This window comes from Amborella trichopoda, chromosome 7, assembly GCF_054954075.1.
Source record: "Amborella trichopoda isolate Santa Cruz 75 chromosome 7, AtrichopodaSantaCruz75HAP2 v2.0, whole genome shotgun sequence".
Taxonomy (NCBI): domain Eukaryota; kingdom Viridiplantae; phylum Streptophyta; class Magnoliopsida; order Amborellales; family Amborellaceae; genus Amborella; species Amborella trichopoda.
Window position 1 is genome coordinate 13,056,197 of NC_142342.1, and position 11,312 is coordinate 13,067,508.

General features: G+C 35.8%; 1 pseudogene across 1 annotated transcript; it reads left to right on the plus strand.

Annotated features, from left to right (window-relative positions):
• Positions 1-7,362: 7,362 nt before the first annotated feature.
• Positions 7,363-10,292, plus strand: LOC148781263 (DNA-directed RNA polymerase subunit beta'-like; annotated as a pseudogene). Its single transcript, XR_016060033.1, has 2 exons — positions 7,363-7,811; positions 8,676-10,292. The product of XR_016060033.1 is annotated as a DNA-directed RNA polymerase subunit beta'-like (transcript).
• Positions 10,293-11,312: the final 1,020 nt, after the last annotated feature.

Here is an 11,312-nt window from a genome sequence, read left to right on the forward strand (position 1 = left end):
AAAATTAGAGTCCCCATATGTTTCCCAGGAGCACATACACAAATTGTATTCCTTTATTGCACGATATACAGATACGCAATGAACTTAACCCTCACATTGTTGTCCCAACAGTAACCTACCCCCCTTTTTCATATTCCAGTGGTCCTATCAAAGAAAGAACAAAATCAATAAAAATAAATAAAGAATTTGTCAAAATATTAGATTTTTCATACTAAGACCACATTGATAGTTATCGCACTTCTCAGTCTCCCAAGATTAGATCATCACAAAGACTTAGAACTTGACTCCTTCCCTTTCCTATTTCACTTCTACTCTCTGGGTTTGTGACCAATGGAACACCAATCGGATGATACTTCATATTATCCCATTGTATTTAAGTAGGAGGATGAATTATAGAAGGGAAAGAGTGAAAAAATATGAGAAATTCAATGGAATTCCTAATTGGACTAGAAATCCCATTTTTTGATTCAATATGGTTAAAAGATCTTCCTATGTTATATTATTCAATTCTCGATGATGAATTAATTTGATAGATATTGTTATTCATGATATTAATCTCATTCAGTATCATTAGGATTCAATTAATCCATTGAATTTACAAATTATGGAGAAGGATTCATCATCTCTATGGGATTAGATCCCGAGTTATTGTGAAGCAAAATAAAAAGAATGAGATTATGGAAGTAAATATCCTCGAATTGATTGGTACTGCACTGTTCATTCTAGCTCCTACTGCTTTTCTATTTTTCATTTACGTAAAAGCAGTCAGCCAAAGTGTTGAATGAAACTTGAGTTATTAGTTCTTATCAATGATTAATGATTGAAGAAATGAAAGGGATTCTAATTCTTAGAATTCCAATTCTTAAATGAGTGGATTAGATTGAATCGACGGGATATGGATAGCGAAGATAGTACGGTAGAAAGAACTATATGAATCTTTCTTCCACACTATCTATTTATCAAGATATGGGATTGATATAGATCAATCCACATCACAATATGTGTTTACATATATGTACATGTAAATAGCACTCCTATTTGATTTACATTCATATTTATTTAGATAAATAAAAAAAAATCTATGTCAACTCCTTCAATTCATAGGTTTCTTATTATGATTTTTATTCCGGAATTCATATTGTAATTATATTGTTTCACAAATTCGGACATTTCATTTCAATAAAAATCCTAAGATATATTGAGAAAAATGTAAGAATAGTGCGGGCATATAAAAAAGAAAACCAAGTGATCCCTTTTTTATCGTTTCGAAGAAGTAATTGATTGAATGGTTAGCAAATAATCCAAGGAGTTTTATTGTAAATTACTTGGATCTGGAAAAGAAAGGGTAGACTCCATCGATCTTTCATGCTTGAACAATACCATAGTATAAAACATAAATAAGTTCCCTAGGAGTATAAAACGAGAAATACGTGATATGTGGATCATCCGATGGAAGCAAGATTTGATTAGCAGTTAAAGAGGGAAGTAAATAAAAAGAAAATAAAAAATTAGGGTCTTCCTCATTCTAAGATCCATAGTTCTGGTAAGAATTGGTTAATCAAAATGGAATATTGAGGAAGAATTCGGTTGAAATATAAAAAGAAATTTTTGATCGTGTGTATCCCTTTGAGTTTCGAAATATGAACTCGGGAATAATTGAAATATTTGATCCAAAGGCTATTGGTTATTATTCAATATTATTGTATTACTGTACTCCTTTGGAATTTGTAGATGGAGATATTTTTCTTTTTATTGAAAAAGGATTTGCCGAACATTAATGATTCAATTAGTCAAAACAAAAAAAAGACATGGTACCGCTAGAGTCCACTTCTTCCCCATACTACTAGTGAAAGGGAAACTGCAAAAACTACCATTAAAGCAGCCCAAGCAAGACTTACTATATCCATGTGCGTCCCCTATTTGTATGAAAGGAATTATACCCTTATTGATAACTAATCATAGTGGAATCGATGGTGCAGAGTCAAAATGGGATTATTACTCAACACTACTGACGAACGGATCCAATTTATCCACTTGGAAAAAATTCCTAATTTAGAGTGAAATCAGGAAGCATTAAGCACGCACAAGAGATACAAAGTTACCCCATTGGGGGTATCAATGGGCAGGTTACTCATGTAGGAATAGTAAGACCCATTGTTTTCTTACGTTTCTTAACACATAAGGATGTACCATCAAGATAAATAACTATTGATCACATACCTCTATCTTCCCTATCTTTGATCTAAGTCATACTGTCTCTCTTTCTGTGAAACAATCGGGAGCCACTCTATTACATAGATTCTGGATGGGTGTTACCGAAGAGAAAAAGTTTTGAATTCTACTTTGTTTGATTGTCTACCTTTATTTCAATATATTTCTTATCCAATATTGAAAGCATTCAGATCTTAGTCTACATAAGGGTATTTTCATTCCTTTACACAACTTCTGATTCCTAATCGGATTATCCAATCGAATTCATGATTCAACCAGTAGAGATTAAGAGAGTGATTAGGAAAGGAAGGATTGATAGTCCTTCCAATAAACCCTTCCAGGATTCTAGTCGAAAGGATTTAGAGGCCCCTTATCAACCTTTCTTTTGATCCCAAGATTTTCGTTTCCTTACTCTTTCTCGTATTTATGAATCTAAGAATTGAATTTTACTATTTATTTTATAAATAAAATAGATCGAAAGGGTACGAATATGAATAAGTGAATAACATTTATTATGGATTGGTGAAATTGATACGCAGATTTTTGAAGAAAGAAAAAATTAAAATTTCAATTTATAGTCTACATTTCATGGAACCTCCGGGTTCTAAGGATAAAGTATTGACAGCCCTTTGCTTATGCTGGGCAAAAATAAGGCGGGTCATATTAGGCGGATAAGAGATTTCGAGTCATTTGTTGATCAGGCGACACTCGGATTTGAATTGGGGAAAAAGGATTTGCGGTCCCCCGCCTTACCGCCCGGCCATGCCGCCGAAACGACACCGAAATCAACGGAAACACATTTTTCCAGGGGATTACTGAATGATTTCTTATTTTATTTCTTCTTGATCCTGAATCCCCTTTCCCTTATCCCTTTCCAGAAATGCACCTTTTATTTGATTGATCAAGTTGAAATTTTTTCTTCGATTGATTGTCTATCGCAATCACAACATCTAAAGACTTCCTTTTTAGATTGAAAAGGATAAAGAAAGAATTTCTAGTCACAAAAGAATAAAGAATTTCTGACTAATTGGAACCATTAACTGTTGAATGAATCTGAATTCATCAACGGTTCTTGGATCAAGGCTTCCTTAGTGGCACGAAAGAATCAAATTGATACACAACTAGTTAGTATCAATTCTTTTCAATTCAAATTACATTCATTCAATATTCAATTCATATTCAAATGAAATTAATCCTAATTATAATAACGACTCTGTGTATGTGTAAACCCCAAATAAGAATTACACACCTAGTGAGGAATTTGATTTACACATCCTTACAGGGAACCGTTGTGTTCCAACTTTGAATATTTTGAATGGAAAATAGAAATAAATCATGATATTGCACGAATATATTGGTGATACGATAAAAGATGGAATATGTGGCTAGCTAGATGGCTATATCTGCATTGCATTTACTTAGATATTTAATCTAATAGATATAACTCTTCCTGTGCAGTATTCAAATGGGTCGAAATAGAAAATAAAAAAATATCAAAATTTCTTTCTATGAACTGAACCATAGAATCAACAAAACGAAATAAGTGCTAAACTAAGTGTTAACTCTTTTTAATGCTCTTGATTATTCTGTCTTTCTCTCATTGTCATAAAGAAAGATCAAATTCTGAATCAATCTATTTTTCTGGTACCCACTTTGATTATCATAATGGATAGATAAGAAAATTAAATTAGGTAGAAATTTGATCGAAAAGACCCAACCCTATTCTATTCTTATTCTATAACAAAAACAAAGCTCAACTCAATAAGTGCTAGAGTCCTTTCTACAGGTATATCATTTCCATTTGCATTTGTAGCCAATTCGAATTGAAGTGCAAAATTCTCTTTATCCCTCCTTCATACATATATGGAGTTGGATAAAATTTCATGTGATTTAGTAAACAGAATATACATTCCATCATTGCTGGATCGATCCGTATGGTTTGATAAAGAGTGATCCAATAATGGGATTTTTTGTTAAATGGAAAACTTAAGTAAGATGCTACGGGGATGGAAATGAGGGAATGTCTACAATACTTGGATTTAGTCAGATACTATTTGAAGGATTTTGTAGGTTCGTTGATCAGGGCTTGGCAGAAGAACTTCATAAGTTTCCAAAAATTGAAGATACAGATCAAGAAATTGAATTTCAATTACTTGTGGAAACATATCAATTGGCGGAACCCTTGATAAAAAAAAGAGAAGTTGTGTATGAATCACTCACACATTCCTCTGAATTATATGCACCCGCGGGGTTAATTTGGAAAGTTGGTAGAGATATGCAAGAACAAACCGTGTTTATTGGAAACATTCCTCTAATGAATTCTCTGGGAACCTTTATAGTAAATGGAATATACAGAATTGTGATCAATGAAATGTTGCAAAGACCCGGTATTTATTACAGTTCAGAATTGGACCATTACGGGATTTCTGTTTATACCGGCATCATAATATCAGATCGAGGAGGAAGATCAGATGATAGAAAAGTGAGGATATGGGCTTGTGTAAGCATGAAACAAAAATTTCTACTCTAGTTCTACCGTCAGCTACGAGTTCAAAACTAAGAGAAATTCTAGACAATGTTTGCTACCCCAAAATTTTATTGTATTTCCCGAATGAGAAAGAGAAAAATAAAATTGGATCGAAGGAAAATGCTACTTTTGAGTTTTATCAACAATTTGTCGGTGGGGATCCGGTAATTTCTGAGTCCCTCTGTAAGGGATTACAAAAGATATTTTTTCAACAAAGATGTGAATTAGGAAGGATTGGTCGACAAAATATGAACCAAAGATTGAATATTGATATACCTCAAAACAATACATTTTTATTACCACGAGACATATTGGCTGCTACAGATTATTTGATTGGAATGAAATTTGGAATGGGTACACTTGACGATATGAATCACTTGAAAAATAAATGTATTCGTTCTGTAGCAGATCTGTTACATGATCAATTCGGATTGGCTTTGGTTCGTTTGGAAAATGTGGTTCGAGGAACTATATGTGTTGCAATCAGGCATAAATTTATACCGACTCCTCAAAGCTTGGTAACTTCAACTCCATTAACAATCACTCATGAATTGTTTTTTGGTCTACACCCTTTATCTCAAGTTTTGGATCGAACTAATCCATTGGCACAGATTGTTCATGGGCGAAAATTGAGTTATTTGGGTCCTGGACGATTAACAGGGCGAACTGCTAGTTTTCGCATACGAGATATCCATCCTAGTCACTATGGACGTATTTGCCCTATCTACACGTCCAAAGGAATCAATGCTGGACTTATCAGATCCTTAGCTATTCATGCAAGGATCGGTGGTTGGGGATCTATACAAAGTCCATTTTATGAAATATCGGAGAGATCAAAAGGATTAGATGGTTTATTTACCATCAAGGAGAGATGAATACTATATGGTAATGGTAGCAGCAGGAAATTCTTTGGCCTTGAATCAGGATATTCAAGACGAACAGGACAGTCCAGCCCGATACCGTCAAGAATTTGTGACTATTGCATGGGAACATATTGATCTTCGAAGCATTTATCCCCTCCAATATTTTTCTATTGGATCTTCCCTCATTCCTTTTATCGAACATAATGATGAAATCGAGCTTTAATGAGTTCTAATATGCAGCATCAAGAAGTTCCGCTTTCTCTGTCCGAGAAATGCATTGTTGGAACTGGGTTGGAGCTCCAATCAGCTTTAGATTGGGGGGGTTCAGCTATAGCTCAACACGAGGGAAAGGTCATTTATATCGATACTGAAAAGATCCTTTCATCAGGGAATGGAGACACTATAAGCATTACATTGCTTATGTATCAGCATTCCAACAAAAATACTTGTATACATCAAAAACCTTAGGTTCATCGGGATAAATATGTTAAAAAGGGACAAGTCTTGGCAGATAGTGGGACTACAGTTGGTGGGGAACTTTCTTTAGGAAAAAACGTATTAGTAGCTACAATTTTGAAGATGCAGTACTAATTAGCAAATGTCTGGTATATGGAGATATTTATACTTCGTGTCACATCTGGAAATATGAAATTTAGCACTAACGAAATACCTCATTTACAAGCTCATTTTCTCCGTAATTTAGACACAAATGGAATTGTGATGCTCAGATCGTGGGTGGAAACGGGTGATGTTTTAGGAAGTAAATTGATGCGTCAGACAGCGAAAGAATCATTGTATGCCTCAGAAGATAGATTATTACGAGTCATACTTGGAATTCAAGTATCCACTGCAAAAGAAACTTGTCTAAAACTACCTATAGGTGGAAGAGGTCGAGTTATTGATGTGAGATGGATCCAGAAAAAAAGGGGCTTCCAGTTATAATCCAGAAAAACTTCATGTATATATTTCACAGAAACATGAAATCAAAGTGGGTGATAAAGTCGCCGGAAGACAAGGCAATAAGGGTATCATTTCCAAAATTTTGCCTAGACGAGATACGCCTTATTTGCAAGATGGAACACCAGTTGATATGGTCTTCAACCCATTAGGAGTACCTTCACGAATGTATGTGGAACAGATCTTTGAATGCTCGCTGGGGTTAGCGGGAGATCTACTAGACATACATTATAGAACAATACTGTTTAATGAGAGAAATGAGTAAGAGGCTTCGAGAAAACTAGGGTTTCCTGAATTAGATGAAGCCAATAAGCAAACAACAAATCCATGGGTATTTGAACCCGAGTATCCTGGAAAAAGTAGAATATTTGATGGAAGAACAGGAGATCCTTTTGAATAACCTGTTATAATAGGAAAGTCCTATATGCTGAAATTAATTCATCAAGTAGATGATAAAATCCATGGACGTTCCAGTGGACATTATGCAATTGTTACACAACAACCCCTTAGAGGAAGGGCCAAGCAAGGGGGACAACGAGTAGGAGAAATGGAAGTCTGGGCTCTAGAGGGATTTGGTGTTGCTCGTATTTTACAAGAGATGCTTACTTATAAATCCGACCATATTAGAGCTCGTCAGGAACTACTTGGTACCATGATTATTGGAGGAAAAATACCTAAGCCTGAGGGTGCTCATGAATCTTTTCGATTGCTCTTTCGAGAGCTACGATCTTTGGCTCTAGACCTGAAAGACTTCCTTGTATTTGAGAATAACTTCTAGATTGATAGGAAGGAAGCTTGATCAGAATGAATCAGAATTTTTCTTCTATGATCGACCGATATAACATCAACAACTTCGAATTGGATTAGTTTCTCCTCAACAAATAACTGCTTGGGGCAACAAAATCCTACCTAATGGAGAGATGGATGGAGAAGTAACAAAACCCTATACTTTTCATTACAAAAGCAATAAGCCGGAAAAAGATGGATTGTTTTGTGAAAGAAATCTTTGGGTTTATCAAAAGTGGAATTTGTGCTTGTGGAAATTACCGAGTCATCGAGGATGAAATTGAAGACCCGAAATTTTGTGAACGATGCGGAGTCGAATCTGTTGATTCTCAGATACAAAGATATCAAATGGGATACATTAAACTGGCATGTTCAGTGACTCGTGTGGTATTTGAAATATCTTCCCAGTTATATCGCGAATCTTTCAGATAGACCTCTTACAGAATTAGGAGGCCTGGTATACTGCGATGTGTGATTTGATAAAAATTACAATTCTACAGGTTCAAAATGAAAAACTATCATCCCGTTCAATCCGATTGGGATGCGTCCAGCTCTGACATGTCTCTTAGGAGAAGTAACATGAAACTCAGAATTATGGGTCTATTCAATACTTCTAAATGAAAGAGGAAATGATCCATGGTCAATTCCGTAACGGATCAATCCAATAGGAAATTCTAATTGTACCTCGTAAAAAAAGCGTCTTTTGTGGAACTAGAACCAGCCATTGTATTTCTTTGAGTTTAGAAAGAGATTCTGTTCAAAGATTCAGGAGCACCATGGCATAACCGTCGAGGCGAAGTAGGGACCTAAAAGATCGAATGGAATGATACATAGACAAGTAAATCCCTTATGTATTCCAAAGTATTTTTTTAATTTAAGAGAATTCATCATTCGAAGGGAAGTAGACTACTCAATAATTCCACTTTGTCATAATTGAATGAGTCATTGAGGAGAAGAGATGAATCAATGAAATATGGATTGGCCCTCACCAAGAACTTGAGTAAGGAGTAGTTTTGAAATTTATCTAGAGTAAAATTTGGGAGTGAGAACCCCTTTATTTGGCACAACTACTTGAGCCGGATGAGAGGAAACCTTCATCTCCGATTTTGAGGGGGGGGATTCCATAGGAACTTATCCCAATTTCTATTTTGCTGGGCAATGAAATATGGATTGGCCCTCACCGAGAACTTGAGTAAGGAGTAGTTTTGAAATTTATCTAGAGTAAAATTTGGGAGGGAGAACCCCTTTATTTGGCACAACTACTTGAGCCGAATGAGAGGAAACCTTCACGTCCGATTTTGAGGGGGGGGATTCCATAGGAACTTATCCCAATTTCTATTTTGCTGGGCCCATAGCTAAAAAACCCACTTTCTTATGATTAGAGGTTTATTCGAATATGAAATCTAATCCCGGAAATACAACATCCCAAATTTTTTTACTACCAAATGCTTCAATCTATTTAGAACTAGAGAAATATATACTGGAGCAGGTGCTATCAGAGAACAATTAGCCGATCCGGATTTGCGAATTATTATAGATCGTTCATGGATAGAATGGAAGGAATTGGGGGAAGAAAGATCCGCTGAGAATGAATGGGAAAATAAAAAAATTGTAAGAAGAAAGGATTTTTTGGTTAGACACATGGAATTGGCTAAGTATCTTCTTAGAACAAATGTAGAACCAGGACAGATGGTTTTGTGCCTATTACCAGTTCTTCCTCCCAAGTTGAGGCCAACCATTCAGATAGATGGGGGTAAATCAATGAGTTCGGATCTTAATGAACTCTATAGAAGAGTCATCTATTGGAATAATACTCTTATTGATCCATTAACAACAAGTAGATCTATGCCAGGGGAATCAATGATGTGTCAGGAAAAGTTAGTACAAGAAGTCGTAGGTACACTTCTTGATAATGGGATCTGCAAACAACCAATGAGGGACGATCACAATAAAGTTTACAAGTCTTTTTCAGATGTAATTGAGGGCAAACAGGGAAGATTTCGCGAGACTCTACTTGGTAAACGGGTCGATTATTCGGGTCGTTCTGTCATTGAGGTGGGCCCTTCGCTTTCATTACATCGATGTGGATTACCCCGAGAAATAGCAATAGAGCTCTTTCAGACATTTGTAATTCGTGGTCTAATCACACAATATGTTGCTTCTGACATAGGGATTGCTAAAAGTAAAATTCTGGAGAAAGAACCAATTGTATGGGAAATACTTCAAAAAGTTATGGAGGTACATCCTGTATTGTTGAATAGAGCACCTACTTTGCATAGATTAGGCATACAGTCATTCCAACGTATTCCAGTGGAGGGACTTGCTATTTGTTTACATCCATTAGTTCGTAAGGGATTCAATGCAGACTTCGATGGTGATCAGATGGCTGTTCATGTACCTTTGTCTTTGGAAGCTCAAGCGGAAGCCCGTTTACTTATGTTTTCTCATATGAATCTTTTGTCTCCAGCTATTGGAGATCATATTTCTGTACCAACTCAAGATATGCTTATTGGCCTCTATGTACTAACAATTGGGAATCGCCAAGGCAATTGTACAAATAGGTATAATCCATGTCACCACAAAAACTATCAAAATGAAATAGTTGACAATAATAACTACAAGTATACGAAAGAGAAAGAACCTTATTTTTGTAGTTCCTACAATGTGCTTGGAGCTTATCACCAGAAACGAATTGACTTATATAGTCCTTTGTGGCTCCAGAGGCGACTAGATCAATGCGTGATTGCCTCAATAAATTGAGAAGTTCCCATGGAAGTTCAATATGAATCTTTGGGTATCTACCATGAGATTCACGAGCACTATCAAATAGTAAAAAGTGTAAAAAAAGAAATCGTATGTAGATACATTCGAACCACTGTTGGTCATTTTTTTTGTTATCGAGAAATAGAAGAAGCTATACAAGGGTTTTGTCGGACCTATTGATATGGTACCTGAGTAATTCTGTGATAACCGTGAGAATACAGATATCATCGGTTCAACAGCTATCACAATTCCAAAATTTGTACGTGAATCAAGATCGAAGAAAAGGAAAATAAGTCTTCGAATCACTGACTGAAACACATTGTTGAATCTTACTCACCGGAATATTTAGGTACTTATGGTAGAACAGGCCGATCTGGTCTTTCGCGATAAAGCGATAGATGGAACTGCCATGAAATGACTTATTTGTAGATTAATAGATCATTTTGGAATGGCATATAAATCACACATTCTGGATCAAGTAAAAGCTCTGGGTTTTCGGCAAGCCACTCTGACATCAATTGCATTAGGAATTGATGATCTTTTAACATCACCTTCTAAGGGATGGTTAGTACAAGATGCAAAACAACAAAGTTTGATTTTGGAAAAGCACCATCATTATAGGAATGTACACGCAGTAGAAAAATTACGCCAATCAATTGAGATATGGTATGCTACAAGTGATATTTAAGACAAGAAATGAATCCAAATTTCAAGAAGACTGATCCTTTTAATCCAGTCTATATAATGTCCTTTTCGGGAGCTAGAGGAAATGCATCTCAGGTCCACCAATTAGTAGGTATGAAAGGATTAATCTCATATCCCCAAGGACAAATGATTGATTTGCCCATTCAAAGCAATTTATGCGAAGGACTTTCTTTAACTGAATATACCATTCCTATTATGGAGCCCGCAAAGGAGTTGTGGATACTGCTGAACGAACATCATATGCTTGATACCTCACGTGTAGGCTTGTTGAAGTAGTTCAACACATTGTTGTATGTAGAAAGGACTGTGGCACTATCCAAGGTATTTCCGTAAGTCCTCGAAATGGGGTTGGGGTGACGGAAAGGATTTTTTTCCAAACACTAATTGTTTGTGTATTAGCAAACGATGTATATATGGGTTTGCGATGCATTGCGACTTGAAATCAAGATATTGGGATTGGACTTGTCAATCGATTCATAACCTCTCGGGCACAATCAATA